The following is an 11,944-nucleotide window of genomic DNA, read 5'->3' as shown; positions in this document are numbered from 1 at the left end:
TTCAATGTAATGGTTTTTAGTCATCTCCCAGAGTTCTTTTTCTGGGCATAGCTAGTTCAGTTCATTACTGCTCCATTAGAAATGATTTGGTTGATCTCGTTGCTGAGGATGGCCTGGTCCATCAGAACTGGTCATCATATAGTATTGTTGTTGAAGTATATAATGATCTCCTGGTCCTGCTCATTTCACTCAGCATCAGTTCGTGTAAGTCTCTCCAGGCCTTTCTGAAATTATCCTGTTGGTCATTTCTTACAGAACAGTAATATTCCATAATTTTCATATACCACAATTTATTCAACCATTCTCCAACTGATGGACATCCATTCAATTTCCAGTTTTTAGCCACTACAAAAAGGGCTGCCACAAACATTCGTGCACATACAGGTCCCTTTCCCTTCTTTATAATCTCTTTGGGATATAATCCCAGTACACAGATGAGAAAATTGAGGCAAACCAAGATTAAATGACTTGCCCAGGGTCATCCAGCTAATAAGTATATGAGACTGGGTTTGAATTTAGGTCTTTCTGACTCTGTCTATTGTTCTATCTGCTGTACTACCTAGCTGCATCTGCATTAAGTGTTAGCTATTTCACAAGTATCTGATTTCATTCCACTTCCAACCCTGAACTACCAGACTAGCAAGGGTCATGCCAATTCCAAAAAGTTGGCTATTCATGTGAAGATGATTGCTCAGGTATCTCAAAGTACTATCCCTTGCTCAGGGAATAATCTGCTCTTTTTCTGAAAATAAGCTCAAGGATAAGTCATTTATTGTACATATAATCACTGAAAACAGATTACAGCCTATGGCTCTCACCATGGGTCTCCCCACTCCTTTTTGGAGGGAGGAGAGATGTTTTCAACATTGATGTTTCAGGTATTGTGATGTCCCAGGGTTCAATCATATGGTAACACTGGAGAACTTTAGTATTTAGAAGAAAAATAAAGTTGTTTTTTGGTCTTTTTTTCTGAATTGAAGAACAGCTTGGAATCATTAAAAAAAAAAAAAACCACTGCCCTCTTCTCAAATGCAATCCAGCTTGCTGTTTTCCTCATATTCACTCCCGGGAGCAACTTATTCCCATTCCACAGGGACTATTTTAAATATATGGCCTGATTCTCTAACTCAATGGACTAGCCACACAGCTATTTGTCATCATTTGGACAACAGGCATTTTTCATCTATTTAATATAGATTATTAGGTCAATCTCTTTTAAGTAATTAAGGCTTTCATTGGGGAAGACCTGTTCTGAAGTTTGATGCACTCAGTACAGTATCATCTGCCAATAGGAATCTCCAGGAGATCTTAACATCTACAAAGAACCCTGCTTGCATTTGGAGCCTGAACAAGACATCATCCATGACAGCAACAAGCACCATTGGCAAGCAAGTATTTCCCTGTTTTTTTGACTTGCTTGTTGTTAATAATTACAGTTTCACTGAACAGTGTTATTTTTCATATTTGCATTAACAAGGAATTTTGTAGGATCTCAACATATGCACAAGATTTCTTAGAGGAGAAAAATTCAGTTGAATTTTACTTGACCACATCAAACATCTTTTTTATAATCAATAAATAATAAAAGGAGCACCTTTCAGTAGGTTTTGCAACTACAAAGATATTGTCTACAGTAGAAAAATATGTGTAAAAGCATGTTTCTAATGCCAGAAAATTCTACTCTGTGTAGTAAGTTGGTATTTATTTTGGAATATCAAGTTATATTCATCATCACAAGAATTCAGAACCTTTCAACATACAATTCAATTCAAATCAATTCTTAAAAAAGTCATTAAGCATCTAGTATATGCAAAAAATCTAAAATATTCCACTCCCATTTATCACTGTAACATAGAAGTCATTGTATTTCTTGAGGAATATTTCTACAGAACAAAGATTCTGGCAGGTTCTATCATGCTGGAAAGTTTGGAGATTAGCTATCATTAATTATCTATTGGATAAAGATAACTTAAACATAACTAAAACTGAACTTTTTATCTTTTATCCTAAATTTTCTTATCTTCTAAACTTCCCTATTTCTCTCAAAGGCACCTCTATCTACCTAGTATCTCAGACTCATTATCCTTTCATTTTCCTAGATTTCTTACTATCCCTTATCCCTCATATCCAATATATCAATAAAGCTCGCCATTTTTACCTTCACAACTTTCCTTACACATGAAGTCTTCTTTTTAATTATGCAGCGACTACTTTAGTTCAGATGCTCCTCCACTCTTGCCAAGATTATTTTTTTTTTAATTTTGACAAAAATTGTTAAGAAAACTCGAAAATAATATGGCAGAAACTAGGAATAGGCCAACATCTCAACTGTATAGCAAATGATAAGGTTAAAATGAGGATATGATTTAGATATAAAGAGTAATATTACAATCAAATTATTAGAGAAAGGAATAATTTACCTCCTAGATCTATGAAGAAGGAAAGAATTTATAAGCATACAAGAAATAGAGAATATTTGAAATGCAAAATAGATAATTTTGATTACATTAAATTTAAATGGTTATGCACAAAGTCAGTGCAGACAAGATTAGAAGGGAAGAAAGCTGGGAAACAACAATTTTTGCATCTAGTATTTCTAATAAAGGACTGTTTTCTATAATATAGAGATAACTGAGTCAAATTTATAAAAATATATAAGAATGAATAAGAATTGATAAACAGAGAAAGCATATTAACAGGAAATTTTCAGATGAAGAAATTTTCATATGAAAAAAAATGTTCTAAATCACTATTGATTAGAGAATGCAAATGAAAACAAATTTAAGGTACAACCTCACAGTTATCATATTGGCTAAAATGACAAAAAAGAAAAATTATAAATGTTGGAGAAGATGTAGGGAAAATGGAACACTCATACATTGTTGATAGAGTTGTGAACTGATCCAGTCATTCTGGAGAGCAATTTGGAACGATGCACAAAAGGCTATAAAACTGTGCATACCCTTTGATCCAGCAATACCACTATTAGGTCTGTATTCCAAAGAGATTATGTGGGTACCTACACAAAATATATTTATAGCAGCTTTGTGGTGTCAAAGAATTGGACATTGAGGGGATATCCATCAGTTGGGAGAATGGCTGAACAAGTTGTGGTATATGAATGTAATGGAATACTATTGTGCTGTAAAAAATAATTTCAGAAAAATTCAAGAAAATCTTAAATGAACCAATAAGGAGTGAAATGAGCAGAACCAAGAGAACATTGTATACAATAACACCAACGTTGTGTGATGACCAACTATGACAGACTTAGATCTTCTCAGCAATACAATGATGGAAGATAATTCAAAACAATCCATGATGGAAAATGTTATCCATATCCAGAGAAAGAATTATATAATTTAAATGCAGATTGAACAATACTATTTTTACTTTTTTTTATGTTGTTTTTTCTTCTCATTGTTTCTTTTTGTTCTGATTCTTCTTTCACAAGATGACTAATGTTTAACATGGTTATACATTCTGTCTCTCTCTTGACCATACTCACTGAGAAGGCAAGAAATATGATGCCCATTATACATATGAAGTCATTCAAAACACATTTCTGCATTAGCTTTGTTGTACCCGCTCAAAAAAACAAAAATATGTTTCAATCTGCACTCAAAGTACAGGAGTCTTTTGTCTAGAGGTGGATAGCATCTTTCATCATGGAGTTGTCATGAATTACTGTAATAATTATAGTTCCTTGTCTAAATTACCAAAACAATATCATCATTTGTTTTCTTCTCTTGAGTCTCTCCCCAATTCTGTCCATCTCACATGCTGCTACAAAAATAAGTTTCTTTAAACATAGATCTAATCCTATAATTCAACCATCTTCAGTCGCTTCCTATTGCCTCTAAGATAAATTATAAATTTCTGTTTAGTTCTTAAAGCCTTATGCAACTTGATCTCAACCTTTCTCTAAAAGATTATTGAATATTATTCTCCTTCCTGAACTCTTCAAAGAAGATAAACTGACTTTTTCTCTGTCCTTCACAAAAGATACTTCATTTCATGTCTCTTTTCCTTTGCCCTGGCTTTCTCCATATTTGGAATGTATTCTTTTGTTATCTCTGTCCTTTATTCCCTTAAGACACATTTTAAGCATTTTCTTTAAAATGAAGCTTTTCTGATCCTAAGTGCTAATATAGTCTTTCCCAAATCACTTTGTATTTAACTACTTTCTACATATTTGTATTTATTTCCTTAGTATTTGTGGTGAATATATTTTATATGTATCTGTTTCTCCCTCATTAGAAAACGAGTCCATTTTGAGGAGGGATTATTTCATTTTTTTGTATTTGTTTTGCCAGTACCTAGAACATTGCCTGACACTTAGTGGATGCATAGTATATAATAAATTGATTGATTGATTAGCGATTTCTTTGGCCATGGCTACCCATTAGGAAGGGAGGAAAGGAAGAAAGGAAGAAGAGAAGAAGGGAAGGAAGGAGGGAGGGAAGAAGGGAAGAAAGGAGGAAGTGAGGAAGGGAGAAAGAGAGGGAAGGAAGGAAAGAAGGAAGAAAGGGAAGGAGGGAAGGAAGAAACAAACAAAGGACAAAAGGGAAAAGAACAAAAGAAAGAAAAAAAAAGGAAAATAGTATGCTTATTTCTGCATTCACACATCATAGTTCTTTTTCTGGATAGCATTTTCCATCATAAGTCTTTTGGAATTGTCTTAGATCATTGAGCTAAACTTATCAAAGTTGATCATCATACAATGCTGTCACTCTGTTCACTCAGCAAAGTTCTCTCAGCTCTCTCTGCTCATCTCACTCAGAATCAATTCACATAAGACCTTTGAAATTTTTTCCAAAATCCACCTGCTCATCATTTCTTATAGAACAATAGTATTCCATTACATTTATATACCACAATTTGTTCAGCCATTTATACACTACAATTTGCTCAGCCATTTCTAGTTGATGGGTACTCCCTCAATTTCTAATTCTTTGCCAACATAAAAAGAACTATTATAATTTTATACATGTGGGTCCCTTTTTTCTTTTTTTAATCTCTTTTGAATATAGACCTAGTTAATAGTATTGCTGGATCAAAGGGTGCACAGTTTTATAGTCCTTTGGGCATAATTCCAAATTGCTCTCTAGAATGATTGGATCAGTTCACAACTCTACCAACAATTCAATAGCGTTCCATTTTCCCCACACTGTCTCCAATACATATCTTCCTTTTCTGTCATTTTAGCCAATCTGATAAGTGTGAGATGGTACCTTACATTTGTTTTAATTTGCATTTCTCTAATCAATAGTGATTTAGAGCATTTTTTCATATGACTATAAATAACTTTAATTTCTTAATCTGAAAATTTCCTGTTCATATCCTTCAGCTACCCATCAATTGGGAAATGACCTGCATTCCAGTGAAATTGACTTAGTTAGGCCTTTATCAGAAACACTGGCTGAAAAATTGTTTCCCAGCTTTCTACTTTTCTTCTAATCTTGGTAGCTTTGGCTCCATTTGTGCAAACTCTTTTTAATATAATCAAATCCATCCATTTTGTACTTCATAATGTCTCTATCTTCTATTTGGTCATAAATTCTTCCCATCTTCTTTGATCTTCTAATTTGCTTAAGGTATCATGTCTAAACCCAATTTCCCAGTTGTTAAACTCTATGTCTAAATCATGTACTCATTTTCACCTTTTCTTGGTATATGGAATGTTGATCAATGCCTGGCTTCTGCCATGCTATTTTCCAGTTTTCCCATCAGTTTTTGTCAAATGGTGAGCTCTTATCCCAAAAACTGGAGTCTGTGGGTTTATTAAACAGTGGGTTATTATAGTCATTTTCTACTGTGTCTTGTGTATCTAACTTATTTCACTGATCCATTAATAAATTTCTTAACTAGTACCAAATAGTTTTGATGACTGCTGCTATATAATATACTTTTAGATCTGATAGATCTTAGGGCATATTCTTTTGCATTTTTTCCCTAACTTCTCTTGATATTCTTGATCTTTTGTTCTTCTAGACAAATTGTGTTATGATTTTTCTAGCTCTGAAATAAATATTAATTTAGAAATGTATATTCTAAATATCAGATCTTTATCCTGGGACCAAAGAATGAACTTACTAATGAAAGAACTGATTTGTAACAATCTCTGCATTCTCACTGTAAATGAAATCCAAAGATGAAAAGAAGTTGAAGTTAAGTGGAAGGATATTTCATTTTTCTTTTCAAGAACAAATAAAAGGGTTGGAAGAGTTGTTTTTATCATTCATCTGAAGGCAATAGGAAACATTTTGGGGGAAGTGTGATCATTTTATTTGACAGTTTTCATGATAAGCATCTTTAAAAAGATCACCATGAAAATAATTTCAGCTTACAGATCTACATCTATTGCAGAGGGTAAAGACATAAAGAATTACTACACAAAATTGCTAAGATTTTTCCAGATAAATAAACATATAATTTTTGCTACTTCAGTGTAAAAGTAGCATAGGGGAATACAGAATCATGCTTCTTGCACTCTGGCCCTTCTCTTCCAATGACAGGAATTTAGACTTTAACAAAAGCCTAGGAACTTGGGTTCAGACAGATGGCAAAAAAAGCTGGATGAAAAGTTCCAAATCTGTAGCATAAAGAGCATAGAGAAATGTGTACTATGGGAAAGATCTCAGTAGGGGTACACACTTAGTAAGGTCTGAACAGGAAAGTTTTATATCTTAAAGATAGGCTTGGTTGTGAACAGGTAATCAATGCCAGATATGAAAAGGGGCATTCCTAAACAGATCCAGATGTGTTGAGGAAATCTGGCTGGGTTGCTTATTGATACCAGAATTAAGTAAGGTGGTTTCCTCATTGGAACCAGAAATTGGGTGAGATTTTGAATGCATTTTGGTGATCTCAGAAATGGGTGTTGGCTTGAAAATGCTATAGTCCAGGAGCCTTGTCCAATGAGGAGTCTCTGTCACCTACAACAGTGGTATCAAACTCAGACAGAAACAGATCCCTGCAGACTGCATATTGATGTAAAAAAACCACAAATTAATATTATTTATGTTTTTTATTTTTATTTTTTGTTAAACATTTCTTCATTTTAATCTAGTTTCCTTGAACTTGGGTCACTTTGACAACTCTGGTTTACAACATATTAAACACAGAATCAGAACACTAGAAAATTATAAACTATTTGTCATTGGTCTTTAGGACTACTTAGCCTAAGGGACTCCTTATTGGAATTCTATCACTTATAACTACAACATCAAATAAGATATTTCAAAAATTATAACTATTATAGTTCTTCATCTATAAATGAGGAGTTGGGATATGTTAATTCTAAAGGTCCTTCCAACTTTAATCTATAATCCTATAAATACTTTGTTCAATTAGAGGAATAAAAAGTAGAGAAGAATTAGGGGGTGCTGGACACCACAAATACTAAATAAAATCACAAAAATAAAATTGATTCTATCATAACAGACAGGAAAGAGCTCAGAAGCAGCAAGATGGTGAATTTGTTTCATACCGATCTCTCCAACTCAAAGCTCACACCCAAAAAAGAAATAAGGTATCATATATAAAATCATTAAAGCTGAATCCACAAAATAAAAATGTAGAAACCTAGCACAAGATAAAAACTTTATGATATAACACTAAAGAATTGACTATTTGGTTCTTCCCTTCCCAGACTATGCCATATACAAGCAACTTCATGGCCTTACTCTTCAGGGTTTTGCTATGAAAAGTTTCTGCTTATTATATCCAGTGAAAAGACTCAATCTGAATACCAATATGCACTCCTAAAAAGGAGTCATACATTGATTCTTTAGAGCCACAGGAAGGAAAAGAAGAAAGGAGGGAGAGACTATTCAGTAGCAAAGAACTACAAAGGAAGAAAGAGTTTCTGTCATTAAAAAAAAAAAAAAAAAGACAAATTCAGAGAAAGCTGGAAAAACTTGTGTGAAATGATGCAGAGAGAAGTGAGCAAAACCAGGAAGGTAATTTATACAAGTAGAAGAATATAAAGGAAAATAACTCTGAAAGACTTAATTCTGACCAAGGTAAGAATCCAACCATGACTCCAGAAGACTGATGATGAAACATGCTTTCTAACTCTTGACCGAGAGTTGGTATGGATTATTGGTACAGATTAAGACATGTTTTTCAGACACAACCAATATGGGTTTGGGAGATTTTTTTTGGTTCATTATGCTTATTTATTAGAAGAAAATGATACTATGGAAGGAGAGGAGAATTATGAAGAATGAGAAAGAAAAGAAAAAAAAAGAGAGAATCAGGAAGAGATTTTAAAATCCATAGAAAAAAAGCAGATAGAAATCCAGAGAGAGACATTTAAAAAGGCAATTCGTGTTAAATTTGTTATATGCTAATCTAGAAAAAAAAAAAAGCTAATCTCTTCAACAATGAGATGATTCAAACCAGTTCCAATGATCTTGTGATGAAGAAAGCTATCTACACTCAGAGAGAGGACTGTGGGAACTGAGTGTGGTTCACAACATAGCATTTTCACTCTTTTTGTTGTTATTTGCTTGCATTTTATTTTTTTTCTCATTTTTTCTGGTTTGATTTTATTTTTCTTGTGCAGCAAGATAATTGTATAAATATATATGCATATATTGAATTTAACATGTATTTTTACCATGTTTAACATATATTGGACTACTTGCCATCTAGGGTGAAGGGGCAAATTGGAACACAAGATTTTGCAATGGTTAACATAGAAGAATTATCCATGTATATGTTTTGGAAAATTAAAATCAAAGAAAACAAGCCAATATCACTACTAGGTCTATTTCCAAGGAAGACTAGGGAAAAGGTAAAGAACTTACATGTTCTAAAATTTTTATAACAGTTCCCTTTGTAGTAGAAAAGAACTGGAAATTTTGGGGATGCCCATCAATTTCCTAATGGTTGAACAAGTTGTGGTATACAATTGTAATTAAATACCACTGTACTATAAGAAATGAGCTTGATGATCTTAGAAAAACATGGATAGACTTGCATGAAATAATCAAGAATAGAATGAACAGAATCAAGAGAATATTATATAGAGTAAAAACAATATTATTTTAAAAACAACTTTGAGTGAATGTCATTTTGATTATTATAAATACTTTAATTACAAGAGACATATAAAGAAAGATGTTATCTGCATCCAGAGAAAGAACAGTTCAATAGAAATATGTATAAGATAATTTTACATACATACATATATGTTTATATATATGTGTATGTGTGTATTTGATCACAACTATTTCTAGCACAGGGAAGGGAGAGAGGAAAAAGAAATTACATGATAACTATTATATATATTTTTTTAAATAGCAAATTGTACATACTATATTTACTGTTTCACATACAATCATTTTTCTATTATACTATGTTAAAGAAATGCTTGTTTTATTCCACTTTTAAAAGTCAATTATAATAGATTCATGTTTCATATATAATTCTATTTTTTCTATTCTTTTCAGTTTTTTAATATATTTTAATAGTATTTTATTTTTCAAAGTACACCCAAAATAGTTTTCAACATTCACCTTTACAAAATCTTGCATTCCAAATTTTCTCCCCCCTCCCTCCCTTCACTTTCCCCAAGACAGCAAGAAATCTATATAGGTTAAACATGTACAATTCTTCTAAATATATTTCCATGTTCATCATGGATGCTGCACAAGAAAAATCAGTTCAAAAAAGAAAAAAATATTAGAAAGAAAAAAACAAGCAAACAAACAACAAAAATAAAAAGATGAAAATACTATGCTTTGATCCACATTCAGTCTCCATAGTTCTCTCTCTGGATGCACATGAAATGGTCTTGGACCTCCTCATTTTTGAAAAGAGTGAAGTCCATCACAGTTGATCATCATAGTCTTCTTGGTATGGTATACAATATTCTCTTGGTTCTGCTCATTTTACTTAGCACAAATTTATGTAAGTCTTTCCAGGCTTTTCTTTTCTTTGCAGCTTGCTAATCATTTCTATTCTTTTTATATAAAAATTACAATATACTTTATATTTGTCAAGTTCATAACAGGAAAAAAAGAAGCTATGAAGCCTTGAATTGGGTGGTCTGAGAATTTAGTGAAAAAAGAGAGAGATTATATAACTAGACATAACTAATTTGGATATGGAAAAATTAGGAAAGGAGAAAGTAAGATGGAGGTTAGAAAAATGCTTTCAACAGAAACAGAGGAATTGGAAAATGTCAAGTTTAGGAGACTAGAAGCTGCATGTTGCCACAGAAGGAGCATTGTATTGGAATTAAGAGTACTTAAATCCAAACCCTAACTCTGCCACAAAGGAATAAGTTGTTTAAAAATCAAAACAATGAATTGAGTTGACCCTCCAAAAAATAGGTCATGAAGGCAAAAAGACAAGAATGATATCTTGAAGACATGGCAGAGTCAAGTAAATAATTTTTATTTATTTTTGCTTTATTTTATAAGATCAAAAGATCATAGTTCCATAACTAGAAGAGACCTCATAAAACATACAGCTCAATTCCTTCATTTTACAAATGGAGAGACTGATATTTAGGGAGCTTTCATGACCTGCTCAAGGACCACAAAGGTAGCAAACATCAAAAGCAAGATTTGAATGTAGTCTTCCAATTTGAGATATAGTGCCTTTCCTACTGTACCACATTGTTTTGGTTTGGTTTAGGAAAGGAATACCTTTGAATGTTTGTAAGCAATAAGGAAAAACCCAATAGAAAGGAATAGGTTGATTATAACAGAGAGAACAGAAATGATCAATGAAAAAAGATTCTGGAGTCAAAAGTAATGGAGAAGGATGGAGGAGGAGGATGAAGGATATGGAGATAGAGGAGAAGGATGGAAGAGGATGGAGAAGATGGAAGAGGAAATGAAGGAAATGGAAGAAGAGATGGAGAAAGAGATGAGGGAGGACATGGAGGAGATGGAGGAAGAGATGAAGGAAAAAGAGGATGGAGGATTGATGATAATTAGCATTCATTCAATGCTTTAAGGTCTGCAAAGCACTTTACAAATATTATTTCATTTGGTCCTCACAACAATCCTGGGATACAGGTGCTATTATTAATACATATTTTAAAAATGAGAATACTAAAGTAAAGGTTAAGTTACTTAGTATGTAAGGGTCACACATCTTATAAGTGTCTGAGGCCTGATTTCAATTTGGGTCTTCAGTCCAGACTTGTCACTCTATCCATTGCATCATATGATGGGCTTAAGGGCAAAGAGGCAAAACTGTAAACACATAAAAGTCTAATTTCCAACCCTTGTTTAAGGTGTATGAATATCCCCCTGTCATTCATTCCATGATGAGGAAAAAGAGGGCCAGATACATTAAATAACTTTCTGAAAATCACATAGTTAATAACAAAACCAAGACTAAAACAGAAATTCCTTCATTTTCCATTTAGGATTTTTCCCATGATACCAGCTTGCTCTCCTTCCTATTCTCTGTCCTCCACATTCTATTTCATCTTCAAAATCCAGGAGTAATGTTTTTTCCTTTATCTGTTCAGGGAAAGTGAATATTTCCAAGAAACAAGAAGCCGGTATTTTACCTGTCACTTAGAATGGTGGCTATTAGCCCTTTGCTTTCTATCTTCTTCCTTAGGAGATCAGAATCATTTAGATTAAATTAGAGAGTCCATAGTCATTGAACTTTCCTATCTAAATTTTAAATGGGGAGACTGAAGCAGAAGCAATTTGCTTGTCATCAATCCTCCAATTTCTTCTTTAAATAAACACAAATAATTATTAATCCTCCAAGCAGTGATCACTACAAGTCTTCTCTTAATATGTCAATTTTCTTCTGGCCACATTACTCTTACTCTTTCAGAAAGCAATACAAAAAGAAACCACATGTCCAGTAAGTGGTAAGCCAAAGAAACTTTTAAATAAAAAAGCTAGAATTAAACTTTATACAAGAAAAAACCATTACAAAAAAACAATAATAAAAAGCA

This window comes from Sarcophilus harrisii, chromosome 1, assembly GCF_902635505.1.
Source record: "Sarcophilus harrisii chromosome 1, mSarHar1.11, whole genome shotgun sequence".
Lineage (NCBI taxonomy): Eukaryota > Metazoa > Chordata > Mammalia > Dasyuromorphia > Dasyuridae > Sarcophilus > Sarcophilus harrisii.
Note: the sequence above shows the minus strand (reverse complement) of the source record.